This window comes from Sus scrofa, chromosome 5 (assembly GCF_054392235.1).
Source record: "Sus scrofa isolate SSC_HxYL_T2T_F1_AM1 chromosome 5, Sscrofa_HxYL_maternal_Yorkshire_Landrace_v2.0, whole genome shotgun sequence".
NCBI classification, from domain to species: Eukaryota; Metazoa; Chordata; class Mammalia; order Artiodactyla; family Suidae; genus Sus; species Sus scrofa.
In genome coordinates this window covers 81,297,130-81,314,197 of record NC_139387.1, presented here as the reverse complement: position 1 = coordinate 81,314,197, position 17,068 = coordinate 81,297,130, and the positions used below count along the sequence as shown (strand labels likewise).

General features: G+C 38.6%; 1 long non-coding RNA gene across 6 annotated transcripts in view; it reads right to left on the bottom strand.

The window, feature by feature from the left end:
* LOC106510382 (uncharacterized) overlaps positions 1 to 17,068 on the bottom strand; it is a 331,715-nt gene that overhangs the window by 20,639 nt on the left and 294,008 nt on the right. For 2 of the 6 annotated variants that reach the window (XR_014804073.1, XR_014804068.1), the window contains exon 6: positions 12,592 to 12,778. The exons of 3 other annotated variants lie outside the window; for them this stretch is intronic. This is a non-coding gene — a long non-coding RNA (uncharacterized LOC106510382). Of the gene's footprint in view, positions 1 to 4,663; positions 6,068 to 12,591; positions 12,779 to 17,068 lie in introns of those variants that run through there. One more of the 6 variants, XR_014804065.1, reaches the window with a different exon arrangement.

The following is a 17,068-nucleotide window of genomic DNA, read 5'->3' as shown; positions in this document are numbered from 1 at the left end:
ACTGAAGATGGGAGAGAGAGGGAGATAGATGAGTAAATATTAAAACAGACAAAAGTGAGCAAGCCTCATGTGTTTTATCCCTAAGATAGTGGGGTGTCAGGATGGTGTTGGGAGATTAAAGGAAGCAATACTTCTAAATTAGATGCTAAAACTGAACCAAGATGTAACTTTTCAATGTTAGGGAACTTTGAAAATATTCTGTAGACTCAAAAAGAAAAAAAAAGGAAAAGCAACTGCTAGAGGTTATCTAGAGTTGAGATTTGATGAACTGGGCAGAAGAAGAATAAGAGAGGCCAACTGAAAAATTTGGCCAAGTGAAAAGGCTGGCTCAGGATGGATAGACGGAGTCATCATTTGAGTATGTATAAATGCCAAAGAGAAGAGACAACAAATGTTGGATTAAATGGGGAAAGATGCATGTTAAAAAAAAAAAAAAAAAAAAAAAAAAAACTGTGGTTGAAGCAGGTCAGTGCTGAATTAAAGATCTCAGAAAGAAAAATATTGACTTAGGTTGATAAAGTTCAGGCTGTGTGACTCAAGAAGAAAGGAGCAACAGGTCTATAGGGTCAGGGATGAAAAAGAATCAGATCAAGGAATCTTCAGGGTCAAAAGTGTAAGTATTGAAGTTATTGAGGAGGATTGCAGGGAACACATGGAAATGAAAGATTTTTGCCAAACCACTTATATAACATGAGATAAATTGCAGGGCGTGGTGGACAATAGCAGTGATGTGTTAGGGAAGGTCACATAGCAGGACATGATGGTCTTAAAATGATAAAAATGGGAGGTACTTCAAAGGGCACGGTCCTTCCATTCCAACTATTATGTTATGTGAATGTAGAAACATGTAAAAATAAAATAAAATAAAATAATGTTCGTCTCTTACACCATACTTGCTCACACAGCTGGTTCACTGATCAAGAAATAGTGCACAAAGAAAAGCCAGTTCTCACACAAGCCCACTTAATCAAGGCCAGTGGGTGGTGAGATCTCCATGGGGGAAAAAAATGGGAATTAATATTCTTTTTTTTTTAATAGTTGTTTTTCCAATACATTTTTTTTCTGCTGTACACATACATGTACACATTCTATTTTCTCACATTATCATGCTCCATCATAAGTGACTAGACGTAGTTCCCAGTGCTACACAGCAGGATCTCATTGCTAATCTATTCCGAAGGCAATAGTTTGTACCTATTAACCCCGAGTTCCCCAACCACCCCACTCCCTCCCCCTCCCCCTGGAATTAATATTCTTAGTAAGAGATCAATGTCTACATTAGATCAAAAATTGGCTTGAATAAAAAGATAATTTTGTGTTATAGAGAGAGGAGGTAGGCACATTCCATTAGGTATAATGGAGCAGAACAGTTAAAGGAAGAAGAGTTCAAGTTCACAGATGCAAAGAAATACAGATACAGACAAAAAAGCTCATTGCACAATGCCAAGCTCAAACTCCACCATGTGAATGAAATGCCTTTGTGGTTTAGGCAACTATTGGGAGTGTACTGGGTGTTGGCGTTCATCTGGCTACAGCCTACCTGGGAAGTACTGAGGAACAGCAGTTGATGGAGAAAGACAGGACTCTCTTAACAGTCCTATTTCCAGCTTGGCGACATCTATAATACTCAACTTGCAAGAGAGTTATGGCTATGCCAATGCTGGAAGCAGTCTGCTACCAAACATTTAGAAAAAGCTTTAGTTTTAGCCAGAGAGAAGCTATAATTAAAAAAGAACATGGCTGGATACATTTTAATTTTAGCAGATACTCTGCAGAGTTTATGTTCTTAACACAGGTCCCCCACCCAAAAAATATCAGTTGCTCCTTATCATTCATTTAATTTCAAGCTGATTTGACAAACTAAGAGAGCAGTCGGGATGGGGGGGAAATGTTTTTAAAGCAAAGGAAAAAGAAAAAAAGACTCTGCTGCATATTTAATCATGTTTAACGGTGTTGTCTTCTTGTTTGCTTGAATTCATCAAGAGTTAAAAGGGCTGTTTCACTGCTCAGATATGACAGAGTAGGTTATTTGTATTGAAGGCTTTTGGTAGAGGTGGTTTTCTGTACGGGCTTTGAAGGAGGGGAGGGGAATAATTCAGCAGATGGGGACTGGAAGATTTTTCTTTCATGTCTCAAATACAATATGAAGTGAACTATGAAGTTAACCAGCCACAATTCTTTGCAAAGGTCAGCTGGTCTCAACTGATTTCATGTTCTTGCCACAAAGTACTCTTGATCTAAAATAGATTATGTGGAAAAAATCAGATGCTGCTCTATCCAGTATTAATTCATTTCAAATATTTGCTTCAATTCCAGGATAATAAACATAGCCTTGGCCCAGTAATTCTTTCCCAGTTCTAATCCATACTTAATTATCTATGTTGACCTTACAAATGTATTATTTTTATTCATGTCATGAATGCTTGGATTTTTGTGTGTGTGTTTTTCTTGCTATGTTTTTGGATTTTGTTTTATTACCGTTGTTATTTTTTTGTGGGTTTTTTTTTTTTTTTTCCTCTTTTGGAGACTTTTTTTTGTTCACTTGTTTGTTTTGACTAGAGCAGTAAGTAAAGGATAGATTTCAACCTGGAAAGACACAAATGTAAGTATACTAGATAAAACGTGAACATTAATAAATCCTTTTCTTTGCAGTATAATAACATATACACTTTCCTGAGCATACAGAGGGAAGACAGTCAGTAAGACATTATTTATTAGAAACCTGTAATTTGTTTGAGAAACAGTTATTTGAGGATTCTATACCCTCAACATAGAGTGTATACAGAGAAATAAATAGGGATATGGTTTCAACCTTCAAAGCATTTCCCAATGTGCTCAGCTAACAAGATTAAATAATACTTGAAATAACAAGGAGCAATTTAAGGTAGTGTGCAACTAAGTATTCATCCTCAAATGGGAGGTCAATGTGGGTTAAGATTAGAGAAAGCTCAGCGAAGGAGGTAGAAATTAAATACTGGAGAAATGACCTCAGTGGTTGGGCGAGACCCGGAATGTCACTGTGGGAAGGAAAGGCAGGAAGAATCACTGAGCCTAAGTAACAAAACTGCAGTAAAAACAGAAGGAGGCGGAGAAGGAGGAAGAGAGAAGAGGGGAAGGAGGACTTACGGTGAAAGTTGGTTATGCTCTGGGAACAAGGATGGGTGTGTTACGCAATCTAGAATACGTGTGACATTGCGTTGTGAATACATTCATCTGGAGTTTTTCGGTCTGCAGACATCTTTCAGCATTTCTCCACAGCGGAGAGTCTCTTGGAGCGCCCCTAATCCCTTCCTGGGTCCCCTTTCCAGCCAGCACCACCCATTTACAAGAATAACAGCCAGCAGGAAGGGGGAGCAGAAGTGAGGAGGAGACAGCTTTCTCCTGGGCGCTCTTCTGTGCTCTTTTATTATTTGCACCTTTCTGTAATCAGAAAAAACCAAGTTCCTACTGCTTTTCCAGGCCCCAATAAGATAACCACTGTTTCTCTCTTTAGAGACTGTACTGTATTTGTTCCTGCTTTGTGGCCGTTCACTACAGCTTATTTCTCCGGGGTTGCATTCCCTCGCATTTCTGTATGATGGAGAAGAAAGCCCTCTGGTAAAATGTGAGATTTGGTAGTGTCCTAATATTCAATGGCTTCTAAATTAGGTTTACATTTTTAAAGGAACACTATTACCAGAGTTCCCGTCATGGCTCAGTGGTTAACGAATCCGACTAGGAACCATGAAGTTTCGGGTTCGATCCCTGGCCTTGCTCAGTGGGTTGAGGATCCAGCGTTGCCATGAGCAGTGGTGTAGTTTGCAGACACAGCTCGGATCCTGCGTTGCTGTGGCTGTGGTGTAGGCCAGAGGCTACAGCTCCAATTCGACCCCTAGCCTGGGAACCTCCAAATGCCACAGGAAATGGCAAAAAAAGACAAAAAAAAAAAAAAAGAATGCTGTTACGCAAGCCCCAAAGAAAGAGTAACACAAGGCTGTCAGGAACAAGAATAAAAAGTGTTGGTCTATACCTTTCTTGGAATGGACTAGAAAAAGAACATACCTATACCTCTCAAATAAGTGAGAGAGAATAACAAAATTACCTCATTATAAAGCCAGAGAGGCCATGGACCCGGTTATCTCTGTGTCCTTAAAGACAACCGGACATCAGTGGGCAGTGAACTTTAGACCCAGACCTCTTTAGCCCTCCGTATTAATGACAGTAATGACTCTAACCAGGTGTCAGCTAAATCCTGCATCTACATACTGACTGCAAAACTCTCCATAAAGGGAAGCAGGCCTGATTATCATTTGGATTACATCTAGTTCGCTTTTCAAGCAGGATGTGAAGGGGGAAAGCGTTAGCAAAGGTATGAAGGTAAAATGAGTGTAAAACATGTTCATATGTGGGGCAGCCTTACGGACTGTGCTCCACTTATAGACGCAGTGCTGACCGACTCCCGACTTAGGTCATTTTGCTCTGTTAGTCCCGGGGAGGATTTTTACCAACGGATTGGGGTATAGCAGACCCACTTAAGGCACACTCCACAGCAGGGAAAAGTGGATGTTCCTCCCCAGAAAGCTATTACACGACACACTTTCCTGTGACATATGTGCCTACCTCACGGATACACTTTATCAGTAGCTATAGACGTACCTTACAAACATTTCAGAGTCAAATAAAATCATATTCTTAGTGCAAATGCACGATATTTATTGAAAAAGAATTTTTGAGAGGCCCCAAGATCGAACTTCCAAAAGGGTTCCAGTCACCGTTCTTGTTTAGACTTTGGGAAACTAAGGGAAAATCTTCAGGGAATCCATAATATATACCAATGGTTACAAGATCTTATCTGAGAGTCATTCTTAGAATCCCTGACTTCAGCTGCTATGAATGCATAATGATGGGTCAGAGATATGTGACTGGTGTTTGCCATATTTCTGGATCATTTTTAGCCTCTGTGTGTCTTCTTGCCTTGCCAAATTCAGCTGTTCTAATTCCAGAACAGGTGTGGGACGGCTTGGCCTTTGATGGCAGCCCCCCTTGAGGAACCTCACTGCCTTCATCGCAGCAGTAATATCATTAAAAAGACAGACTGAGAGGAAATGAAAGGAAGGCGATTTTTCCCCTCTGTAGCTATTGTTGCTCTTGGCAGGGTGCTACCAAGGGGCCTTGCTATGTAATACTTAAAGCTTTCAGGGCTACAGTTCACTCTACCAGAGAGCAGCTTCAACACAAAAGCTCAAGTAGATTATGCTCCTTTACGAAGTGACTCATCCCGGATGATAAATATAGTGTGCCTCCCACACACAGAAACAGATGTGGCAGATATGTCGCCTATAGACGCAGTGCCTCGCAAAGCCTTCAAAGCTACAGAGATTTTGTTCCTAAAATAATGTTTCACATTTCCACAGCATTTTCTTCGCAAGTGTTCACAGCATTTCGGATGGGAGTGAGGGGAGGGCCTATCATTCCAAGAAGATGTGAGGCTCAGCTGAAAGAAGAAGGTCCACCGAGTAGGTGGCCAAAAACGACGGCCACAAGTTGTTGACAGGACCTGGAAACTCTCTCCTGGAGAGCCTGAGGACTCCTCCACCCAGGGTGGCTTCTCTCAGGCCTGCCAACCACAGGCAGGATGTATTTGGTGACTCTTGAGGCTATTTCATTCATCAGATGAAAGGAGACATTTGTCACGAAAACCCACAAAGACGATTGTTTGCCCAGTTAGTTTTACCAAATCTTACCAAAGCTCCAGAAGAGGCGGAATAGGAAAAAAAAATTAGATCCATTATGTTTTTCTTTTTGCATCACTCATATTTGCATTTGTATTTAGCCTTTTCGGGAGAAAAGAAATGCTGATCTGTCCAAGCTGACTTTGAGTCTTTATGGTGGCTTTGGAGAAGCTGGCATCTCCCTGTGAGTGCCACTTGCCACTGTGTAGCAACTGCTCCTGCAGTTGATTTGCTGCAACAGTGAAAAGATGGTTAGATGTTGCCAGGCAGCCAGGCCCAGGCTCTGAATCCCACATTCCAAAGTGAGATCTGCCATCCTCAGCAGGCATATTCCATCTTCAGGTTTCCGTCCTGACCTGAGAATAGGAGACTATTCAGGACAGGTTTTATGGAACAGAGGAGAATTCAGAACAATATCTATTACATACAAACCCATCTTAATTATGTTCCAGGCACCTCCCTTCCCCTATGGGCATTGTGAACTCTCTGCCATGCTTTTCAAAGTTTCAGATCTAACTGATAAAAAAAAAAGATGTTTATAAATTCCTATTTCAAAAGATCCTGCAGGTTTGCCTGGTAAGCCTCTACTTAGTTTTTAGTTTTTTATTATTTTGACTTTTTTTAATTAAAGTAGAGTTTACTTACAGTGTTTCGTCAAGTTCTATTGTACAACAAAGTGACCCAGTCACACACATTTCCAGGTGCTGTGCAGTAGGATCCCATTGCCCATTCATTCCAAACATAGCAGTTTGCTTCTAAAAAAAGCCCCCAAATGCCCATCCATCCCACTCCCTCCCCTGTCCCCCTTGGGAGCCCCAGAGACTGTTCTTCTTGGTCATGATCCATTTCTATTTTTCATTTGTTTGTTTGTTTGCTTGTTGTTTTAAGATAGGATCATCTGTTCCATATTTTAGATTCTACAAATAAGTGATATCACATGGTATTTGTCTTTCTATTTCTGGCTTACTTCATTTAGAATGAGAGTCTCTAGATCCATCCATGTTGCTGCAAATGGCATTAGTTTTCCTTTTTATGGCTAATATTCCAGTGTATATATGTACCACATCTTTTTAATCTGTTCATCTATCAATGGACATTTAGATGGTTTCCATGTCTTGGCTATTGTGAATAGGGCTGCTATGAACATATGGGTGTATGGATATTTTTCATTGAAAGTTTTGTCCAGATATATGCCCAGCAGTGGAATTGCTGGATCATAAGGTAGCTCTATATTTAGTTTCCTGATGTACTTCTACACCATTTTCCATAATAGTTGTATTAATTTATATTCCTACCAATATACCTTTCTCTCCACACCCTCTCCAGCATTTGTTATTTGTTGTTTATGATGGCCATTCTGACTGGTGTGAGGTTTTACCTCATTGTAGTTCTGATTTGCATTTCTCTAATAATTAGCGATATTGAGCATTTTTTTCATGTGCCTACTGGCCATCCATATGTCTTCTTTGGAGAAGTGTCTATTTAGGTCTTCTGCCCATTTTTCAATTAGGTTGTTTGTTTGTGTTTTTGTTTTGAGTTGCATGATTTGTTTGTATATTCTGAAGATTAGGCTCTTGTCTATTGCATCGTTGGCAAAGATTTTATCCCATTCTGTGGGTTGTCTTTTTGTTTTTTAATGGTTTCCTTTGCTGTGCAAAAGCTTCTGAGTTTGATTGAGTCCCACTGGTTTATTCATGTCTTTATTGTCTTTATTCTAGCAGGTGGATCAAACTAAATGTAGCTGTGATTTATGTCAAAGGGCATTGTGTGCATGTTTTACTCCAGGAGTTTTATATGCCTGGCCTTATATTTATGTCTTTAATCCATTTTGAGTTTATTTTTGTATATGGTATTAGATAGTATTATAATTTCATTCTTTTACATGTTGTCCAAGCACCATTTATTGAAGAGGCTATCTTCCTTCCACTGTATGCTCTGTCCTCCTTTGCCATAGGTACTTGATTTTAAAAACTTTTCTAGAAGAGAGCTCCAAACTATTTTCATAATGACCCTAGTAGATATCTGTTAATTTATTTATAAATTATATGTGTAATATACCTAGACTAGTAAAATTTAAAGGATGAGATCAAGATAAAACAAACATGCTTGAAGTTTGCTCATCTTGGTGGCTTTATAATTTAATATATCCAGGAATACTACATTAGGACAAGGCTTATTGTTAATTAAAGTGGACATAAATCTTTATCTTAAATACCTTTCATGATTATTTTATTTTTTATTAGCTTCTTGGATACTATTAAACTGTCATTTTCCAAACTCACCTGAGAAATAGCTTCCATTTGGACAAGAGCTATTAGATCCACCATTTTCCTGTAGTGCCCAAATCTCACTCAATTAACATGATTTTCAATTTAAATTTGCATTGCAAGAATATTTTAAAGAAATTTATCCATTTTTTTGTGAAGATTGGTTTAGTAAAAACTGGGTAATATTCCATGTATTTAATCATACACATGGTGAACTACAATGCATCACAATAGCTTGAAAACAATGTTTCAAGTGAGTGAACTGCAGTTAAGCACACCATCCAGCTCCCCCTCCTGATCCTCTCCAAATACACACTTTCTCTAGGTGAGAAGTGACCATCCGACATGCATGTGCAAGAGGATGTCAGTGTCATTCTATAAGACAAAGTGTTTCACCATTAAGAGAGTTAAAAGACAAGCCACAGAGATGGAGAAGCAGTCAAAGACCAGTGTAAAAAATTCTTACACATCATTAAGGAGAGAAGCCAATGATGTACCCAAAACAGAAAAGTAGATAAGAAACAAAAAATAACCACCACCAACAAAAATTAAACTGGAAAAGACTACGTAAATGGTCATTAAGTATTTTCAAAATACTGAAAGTTGTAAGTCATGAGGGGAGTAGAAATCAAAACCACAGGGCAATGTCACTACCTATGAAAGAACTGTTGTAAAAAATTAACTAAAGCATGTGTTAGTGAAGGTATGGAGCACCTACAACTTTCATGCAATGGCTGTTGGGAGCACAAACTGGCACAACAACTTGGGAAAACTATTTAGCACTACCTGCTAAGCCTAATTATTTTATTTCAGAAATAAAAACAGGAATTCCACTCCTGGGTTTTCATCCAGCCAAAATGTTGGTAGATAATGCTATTGATGGCAACGCTATTTGTGAGAGCCCAAATTTGACAGCAACAAAACCCAAACTCATCAATAGTAGAATGGACAGATTGTGCTACATTATATGATGAGGTAATACATAACATTTAAAATAAAGGCACTACACCTGCAAGTAGCAATAGAGATGAATCACATAAATACATTGACATGTTTATCATCAGAAAGATGCCAGATACAAGATAAAACACAAAAAGATTCCATTTATGTAAAATTTTGAAAAAAGGCAAGACCACTATGTGGAATTAGAAGTCAAGATAGAAACTTTTGTTGAGGGGTAGTCATGGGCAGGAAGTAAGAAAGGGGAGTCTTCTGTGATGCTGCTGCTGCATATGTATTGATTGTGTTGATTACCTGGGTGTGTGTACTTTATGAAATTAAACTAACTGTATACCCGTTGTAGGGAAAAAATGAGGAGTGCGAGAATGGTCATGCCCCAGGTCACCAGTGAGTCCCTGGACAGGCCACCAAGTGAGGATCCCTGGCTTTGCACAAGAAATAGTTTGAGAGTGAGCCATGGTAAAGTGCAATCAGATTTATTGAGGAGAAACACACTCCACAGTGTGTGGGCCATCTCAGAAGATGAGAGGGCCCCAGGCTGTGGGGGTGGTGAGTTGTTACAGTTGGGTAATTTCACAGGCCAAGGAGTAGGAGAAATATCCCAATTATCTTGCGAAGGGGTGGGGACTTCCAGGAAGTGTGGCACTGCCCTCTTTTTGGCCTTTTATGGTCTGCCTCAGAACTATCATAGCTTCTATGGGCCTGTTGTTTGGCTGCTAATGTATTACAATGATCGTATAATGAGAGTCAAATTCTACTGGAAGTTGAATTTTCCACTATCTTGGGCCTAGTTGGTTCTAACCCATTTTTGTGGTATCCTGTTTTTAGTGGTTGAGCCATTCTTTCATTGGCTGGGCCCTGCCCCCTTCCTTTTTATTCCATACCTATTACCATTCACTTTTCTATATGTATGTTATACTCAACAAATGTACTAACAAACAAAAGCAAAGAATCAGAACATTTCATCTCTTTTCTTAAATTTTTGGATAAAAATAAATGACAGGTTTGGTTTGTTTTCCATACCTTACTCAATGATGTGGTGAGTCATTGAATCATGCTCTGGAGCCAGATTCCCTCCCAACCAAGAGTTCTCAAGTTTAAAAATTCTACTACAGGGGTGGGGGCGTGGGAGATGCTAACAGGGAACAGAGAAGCTGTTGACCCTTTCCTGCTGACCACAATGTATTGGTCGGTTTAGGAATATCAGGAAAGGAAAAAAGCAAACACTTCTTGTCTTCCCATCTCAAACTTTTCCTAGTCCCATATCAGCTAATCAGAAACTATTGTCATTTTAATTTTTCTGCTTTCTTCTATTAAGTGAGATCAGTCCTCCTATTTTCTCTCCAGGGCACAAAATATGCACTGCATATAAATCAAGGTTTCTGTCTCTGCAATCCTCCTACAATAATTGAAATTCCTCACATGCTTCAGAAACAGAAGTGACCTTTACATTCCTCTTGCTGATTTCATCACTAAACAAATTTTATGCTACCCTGTAACATTTGTTGATGCATTCATCAACTAATCCGTATTCAATATTTATTGAGTGTCTGTTTTGTACTAGGCATTTTGCTAGACTTTGATAATGTAAGCTTGAATAAGAAATCATGATCCCTGTTCTTAAAGACCTATAAATGTTCATGACGCAATGGTATGTGTTTAATTTTCCTTAAGTCTGTACATAAAACAATAATATAACCTATCAAACATCATTAACTAAAGACAGTGAAAATTTTCATTTCTTCAACCAAAATTGGTTTTGGTGGCAATTGTCAGACCATATACCTGGTTAAGTTTATTGAAAGTTGGGGAAAAAAAAGTCTTAGGGAGTTTAAAATAATATAGAGTAAAACCAAGAAAGAAGCCCCTCTTATCCATTACCAAATATCCTTTTAAAGACTCAAGTGGAAATGAATGAAATCGAATAATTAAATTTCTCTTAAATACACATATATTTACATAATAACAGGGAAAATCTGGTGGAATGCATTCTCATTTTTTTTTTTTTTTTTTTTTTTTTTTGCTATTTCTTGGGCCGCTCCCGCGGCATATGGAGATTCCCAGCCTAGGGGTCCAATCGGAGCTGTAGCCACCAGCCTACGCAACTCGGGATCCAAGCCTCGTCTGCAACCTACACCACAGCTCACGGCAACGCCGGATCGTTAACCCACTGAGCAAGGGCAGGGACCAAACCCTCAACCTCATGGTTCCTAGTTGGATTTGTTAACCACTGCGCCACGACGGGAACTCCGCATTCTCATTTTTAATGAAACTAAAACATTTATTCAAAAGATGAGCTTCATACTCAGCAGGCTTTTCAACTACCATCATACTTACCCACCGTGAGTGCCAATCTTGGTCTCCGAGCAAGCCTACAATTTACCATCAAGCCTACTTGATCACCTCAAAGATTAAACAAACCCTCTATTTTTTTTTTCTAAGAATAAATTCTAATTTAAACTATTTGTAAATACAAATGTTTTAAAAGTCTAACCATGAGGTAGTGTTTAGACAACCAAACAGACATTACAACTTTTTTTTTTTAAATGAGAGAATTACCATTGAAACAAAAAACCACACCTGTGGATTCCAAGATTGAAAAAGCAGTATAATTTACAATGATTTGATAGTGCTTAAGCTTTGATTACAGTGCTGTTATCACCATCGTGGAATTATACAAGGCGAACTGAGAAGACTGTTAAACACACTTCAGTTTTCAAGAAAAGACTATATGACACTGAAGAAGTAATAAGATGGGGGTTTCTTTTTGCACTCAGTGCCAAATGAATCAGAGATGACAATAATTTACATTTGTTCATTAATCCCCCCTTTTTCTCTTTCAACATTTATTATTTGCCTTTCGTGTGCTAGGCACTGACAGGCCGTGGGTATATCAAGGGAATTAAATAAAACACTGTCTCTGTTTTTGAAGAGCTCACAGTCTGGTGAGGGAGACAGACACGTCCACAAATAATTACAATGCGATTTGAGAAGTGCTCTAAGAGAAGAGGAATGCATGGTTAGCAGAGATGTCAGCAGAGATGAAGGCGAGGGCAGTCTTCTTGGAGGGGAGCGTGGAGAGGAGGAGGAAGGAAAGTCAAAGGAAGCTTCAAAGAAGAGATAATGTTTGAATCGGATTCTCAGGGCTTGAGAGAAACTGAATTTAACCCGTAAAATATGTGAAACAGACTTAATAGTATAACATATATGATAATTATAAGAAACACAATTTCCTTTCTTCGATTATAGGACCCTTTTCCCTCATAAATTTGTCCAGAGCAACTTAGCATTTCCCTGTCTCACTGAATCCTACACATCAGTTAAATAAATGGAGCTATATAGTAAATATCACAGCTGATTCTTTCATCCAATTTTCAGTTTAGAAAACCCTGTCCATTGCAATATCATTGTTGGATTGAGTCAGTTCCTTTTCCAAGACCAATAAATATTTCTAATCCCAAGAGTTAACAGCAAAATAGAAATGTAATTACCTTATTGAGGACAAGAATGCCATAAACATAAACCCCAAAAGGTCAACCCATTTATCTCATGCTAACTTCTAATTTATTCATGTAGCCTTGTGCCTTTTCAGGCTGCCCAGGATCTAAAAAATCTTTTAGCACAAAAAGCAGCAAGGGATTATCACTTCTTACCAATGATTTCCACATGGCATTATTACTCTTGCCGCCAGAGAGTCTCATCACTTTTTTTCCTCTTCATGTTTAAAAGTAACTTTATATTCTCTCTAAACCTTCCCCCAAGTTATCATCTCAAAGAGGTTAATCATTTGTTCACAATACAAGGAAATAGCAGCCATTCATCATCATTTAGAAATTCTTGCTAAAAGAAAAAAAACAAGAGTTTTTAATATGATGTTTAAATATGTAATCAGTAGTCTTTTTTGCAAGTCCATATATACTTCTAACAAATCAAGCTATTGATGGTATCCTCAAAGTGTCAGTTGTGTACTGGGAACTAAACCAGCTGCATTAGGAAGTATTTAGACATGCTTACAAGCAAATGTGAGGCTTACATTATATAATATGTTTAAGAGAATCATAAAGCAAAAGAAAGGTAAACCCTCAGGACATATGGACTAATGATATGAACATATGGTTTTCTCATCAATTCCTTGAAAAAGAACTTGCCAGATCTATTACTTAAATCAAGTTTATAGATAACACCATTATCTCCACGCTCCTTCACCCCTTTCCTGATCTGACCTACACAAAAGTGACTAGATTTACCCTGTTATACCCATGGTAACTAAATCAAGAGTTATCACTATAAAGCTAATAGAGCAAATGTGGTCTGGGTGGAAATATGGAGAACAGGCTTCAAAAACAACCAGAAATGTGTTTAAAAAAGGGGCGGGGGTGGCAATGTAATGGGTTCTGTGATGCAGGTGAAGTCTTGTTATAATTAAGTTTCTTAAAGGCCCAATGTCACTTCAGTAAAACAGTATGAGGCTCCAGCTGGTATCCAGCTGCTCCCCAGACCTTTTCCATTCCAAAAAAAAAAAAAAAAAAAAAATTTTAAAGACCCCATGGTATAAGATCGTATAGGGTTGTTTTATCCACATTTCACTTGTCTAGGTAAATCAAACAATGCCAGATATTGAGTGTTCTAAGTATTCAGAAACTAGTGTCTTTCATCAGCCAGCGAATATACCTAGATGATTTTAAAAATACCATACTCTACTCAGATGTATTGGTATGAAGAGGAACATACGGCAAGATTTTATGTAGCTCACTCAACGGAAAACTGGGACATAGTTCAAGTAAGAGAACTTTGAGAAGCTTTTACTCCTTTGGATTAAAAAATCCCTACTAGCATATGTCCAAGCTTTCAAAGTTGCTTGTCAGGACTGTGAAATCCAAGAAGGACTTGCAAGAAGACATTGCTAATCTTATGGATGGAAAATCTCCAGGGAATTGATTTCAGCAAAGTCTAAGATTACAATATCTTCAGACCAAGAATTCAAATAACCTTTTCTGCATAATGGAAACTCCTCTAAATTTGCATTTTTATTGTTATTTTGACCTCTGTGTTAGGTCTGCATAGGTAACAAATCACTCATGGAAAGTAGTCACACATCTTGATGGATGGGCTAAAAATAGAACTGACTGGAATCCAAAACTGAAAAGCAGGTGGTGGGAAAAAGTTGAAGGACAAAAGTAGCAAAGTGTGATTTTTTGACTTACTCTTCCTCCTCATTCAAAGGGATCTCTGGTCTTCCCATTATTCTCAGAAGGCCATAGAGGGACTAAAGAGGCTTCATATTTACAAATGTAGGGCACACCTTTAAGTTGAATTAACTGTTATTCTTAAAACATTTGAGAAGAAAAATAAGGAAGACTTGGAAAATGGCTGGAAGAGAGAGTAAATTTGAATAAAAAAAACATTCACTCACTCTTTCATTCATTCTTTCTGTCAGTCAAAGAACAAATATTTAGCACCTACTATGAGCCAGACCCTGAAAAGAAGAGATAGGATTTTCTGTTCTCATGTAGGTCACAGACCAGTGGGTGGTATAATTGTAACTTGTAATATTACAAGGATGGAAGGCCAATAAGACACTATAGAGGGAACGACAGTAAAGTTTTCCTGAGCCTTACTTTCTTGATTGAGAGACTGATGATATTGTTGCTGAAACTCCGCCCCTTGTCCACTGGTGATGAATAGAAATGCAGAGACAGAGTTTGGGGTAAAGGAAAAAAATAGTTTTATTGCTTTGCCAGGTAAAGGAGGCCACAGCAGCCTTATGCCTTAAAGACTGTGCCCTCCCTTGGGAAAGAATTATAGGGAGTTTTATAGTAAAAAGGAGGAAAACAGGTCCTGAATAAGAATCAGTGTTGAGGGCAAATATGCATGTTTCTTTCTTTGGAGGACTCTTTAGCCATTGAAGTTGGCGTTGTGAGATCTCAGCGTGATCCTGATGGTCTTCTGGGTTATCGTATTTTGATTTTTCCTAAAATAAAAATACTTGGGAAAAGGACACATTAATCAGAGGTTAGGACAAATCTGGGAAAGTCCCTAAGGAAAATCATGTACTTATGCTTATACTATTTGAACCACAGGCAATTATGCTCAGGGTGCCTAATCTGTAGCTCATGGGTAACTGTGTTGAGGGTACAATTAAGCCAGGGAGAAGCACAAGGAAGGGCTCTAAGCTATGCAATTTTAAACTAGTTATTTCTAAAGAAACATAAGGAATACAATTCTTCTCTTAGATGTATGAGGCACCTGCCTCAATACCACCTATTTCATGCAGCCATTGTAAGGATAGAATGAGATAATGCCTGAGAATTATACATATAAAAGCATATTATAAATATAGAAGCATGCACTGGAGTAGGTCAAGGAGAATCCAGTTTTCAGAAGGACAAACCAAGAGACGAGTCTGACTTAACGAGATCTTTGGGGTCTAGGAAAGGAAATGTACTTTGTGCAAATTCTTTGGCCTTTCTTGCAAGAGCCAGAGTTACATCCTTCTCTAAATCTCTCCATACAAATGGGCAATTCTACTTTACTTCTATATGCTGCTTCCCAGAATTACTGGCCAGATGCCCATGTCCCTTCATCCCCATCTAGGAATCCCTTTATCTATGCACAGCCACCACCACATGGTGGCAGGAAACTCAGAGAACAGTAAGAGAAGAATGATATTTTCCTGACAATACCCGCCTCCCTACCCACCTGCACCCCAACCCCAAAATGGTTCTCCAGAGGGAGATCTCTGCTAGAAAACCCAATGATCTATTTTCACCTACTCCCTAAGACTTATCCAGATCTCAATTTTCATTCATCTAATTGGGGATTGTTTCCAGAGGGTTAAAATTTTCTATGGCATTTGAGAGGAAGTCCATTTGTTACTTTAAGTCTTATTCTAACATAACCAACACATGTTCTCACAAGGGACTCTAACAGTAACATCCATATGAGGAAAATGTGTTAAAGGATTTAAAATGAATCTTGCGTATCCCAATGCCCTGCAAAATAACTACTGAACCAAAACTATATTATAAGCAGCCCACAGTGCTTAATGCAAGAGACGGTAGATAAGTTCTTCCAGGAAATCCACATGGCCTTGACAGGAGCTGCTGACGTGGAGACCTTTGCCCAAGGTGGATGATTTTAAACCTTGGGAAGCACACGGACATTTTAACAATATGCTTGTTAATAGTAAAAATGTTTACTAGGTTTTATTTAATGATTAAATTTACATATTTTTAATCAGTATCTTGGAGTCCAATCTAATGCTTTCTTTAATTTTACGAGGCCTGTCAAGTTATATTTTCTATTTTTTTAACTTATTAATAAAATATAAAGCTACAAAGACATAAAATCCCTGTCCTCAATTAGCTTAAAATCAAATCTTTCGAATCTTCTTCTGTCCCTCTAGGGAAAACAATATAATTTTGCACATAATGCAAAGGTAGTGAATGGTTATAACATGGATAGTATTGTGAAATCCAGATCTATCCAGTGGGAAGGAAAGACTGGGGAATCTCATGGTAACATCCAGCTACCTCATCTAGCTGACGGGCAGCCATTCCCTAAGCTTCGTTCTTTACTGGATTCTTATCAACAATAGACAGATACACACACAAACAAGCACAGCAACAGAAAACACTTCCCTAAGGCTCCAGGTGAGCAAAGTGGAAGATACTGATGACCTGGGTGGCAGAGGGCTTTGGCAATGCAGAAGTGCAATTCAGTGAAGTAAATAAAGATCAAAGACATGATGTAGTGCCATCCTCCTTCCCAAGTCCTAGGGGATTTGGGGGGCTGCACTAAGTGGGGTAGATCACATTTGAGAAAGGAGAAAGTGCTTTGTTTTTCCAGCTGTTCTTCAGAGTAATACGACAGTGAGTATTTGTCCTTTACAACACAGTGTAAAGGATTTCAAATTGCTCAAATGGAAAATGTTTCAAAGTCTCTTCTCTCAAAAGGACTTGTCACACCCTCCCTCTTGCTCATTACACTCTGGTCTGCTCCTGATGCCTCGCACACTCTACCCACTCCCTCACCTGCCACATTTCTTCTTCTACCTCCGGTCTTAAACCAAACATTACTCTTCAGAAGTAGCTTTGCTGATCATTCTACTTCAAATATGTTCCTTCCTGT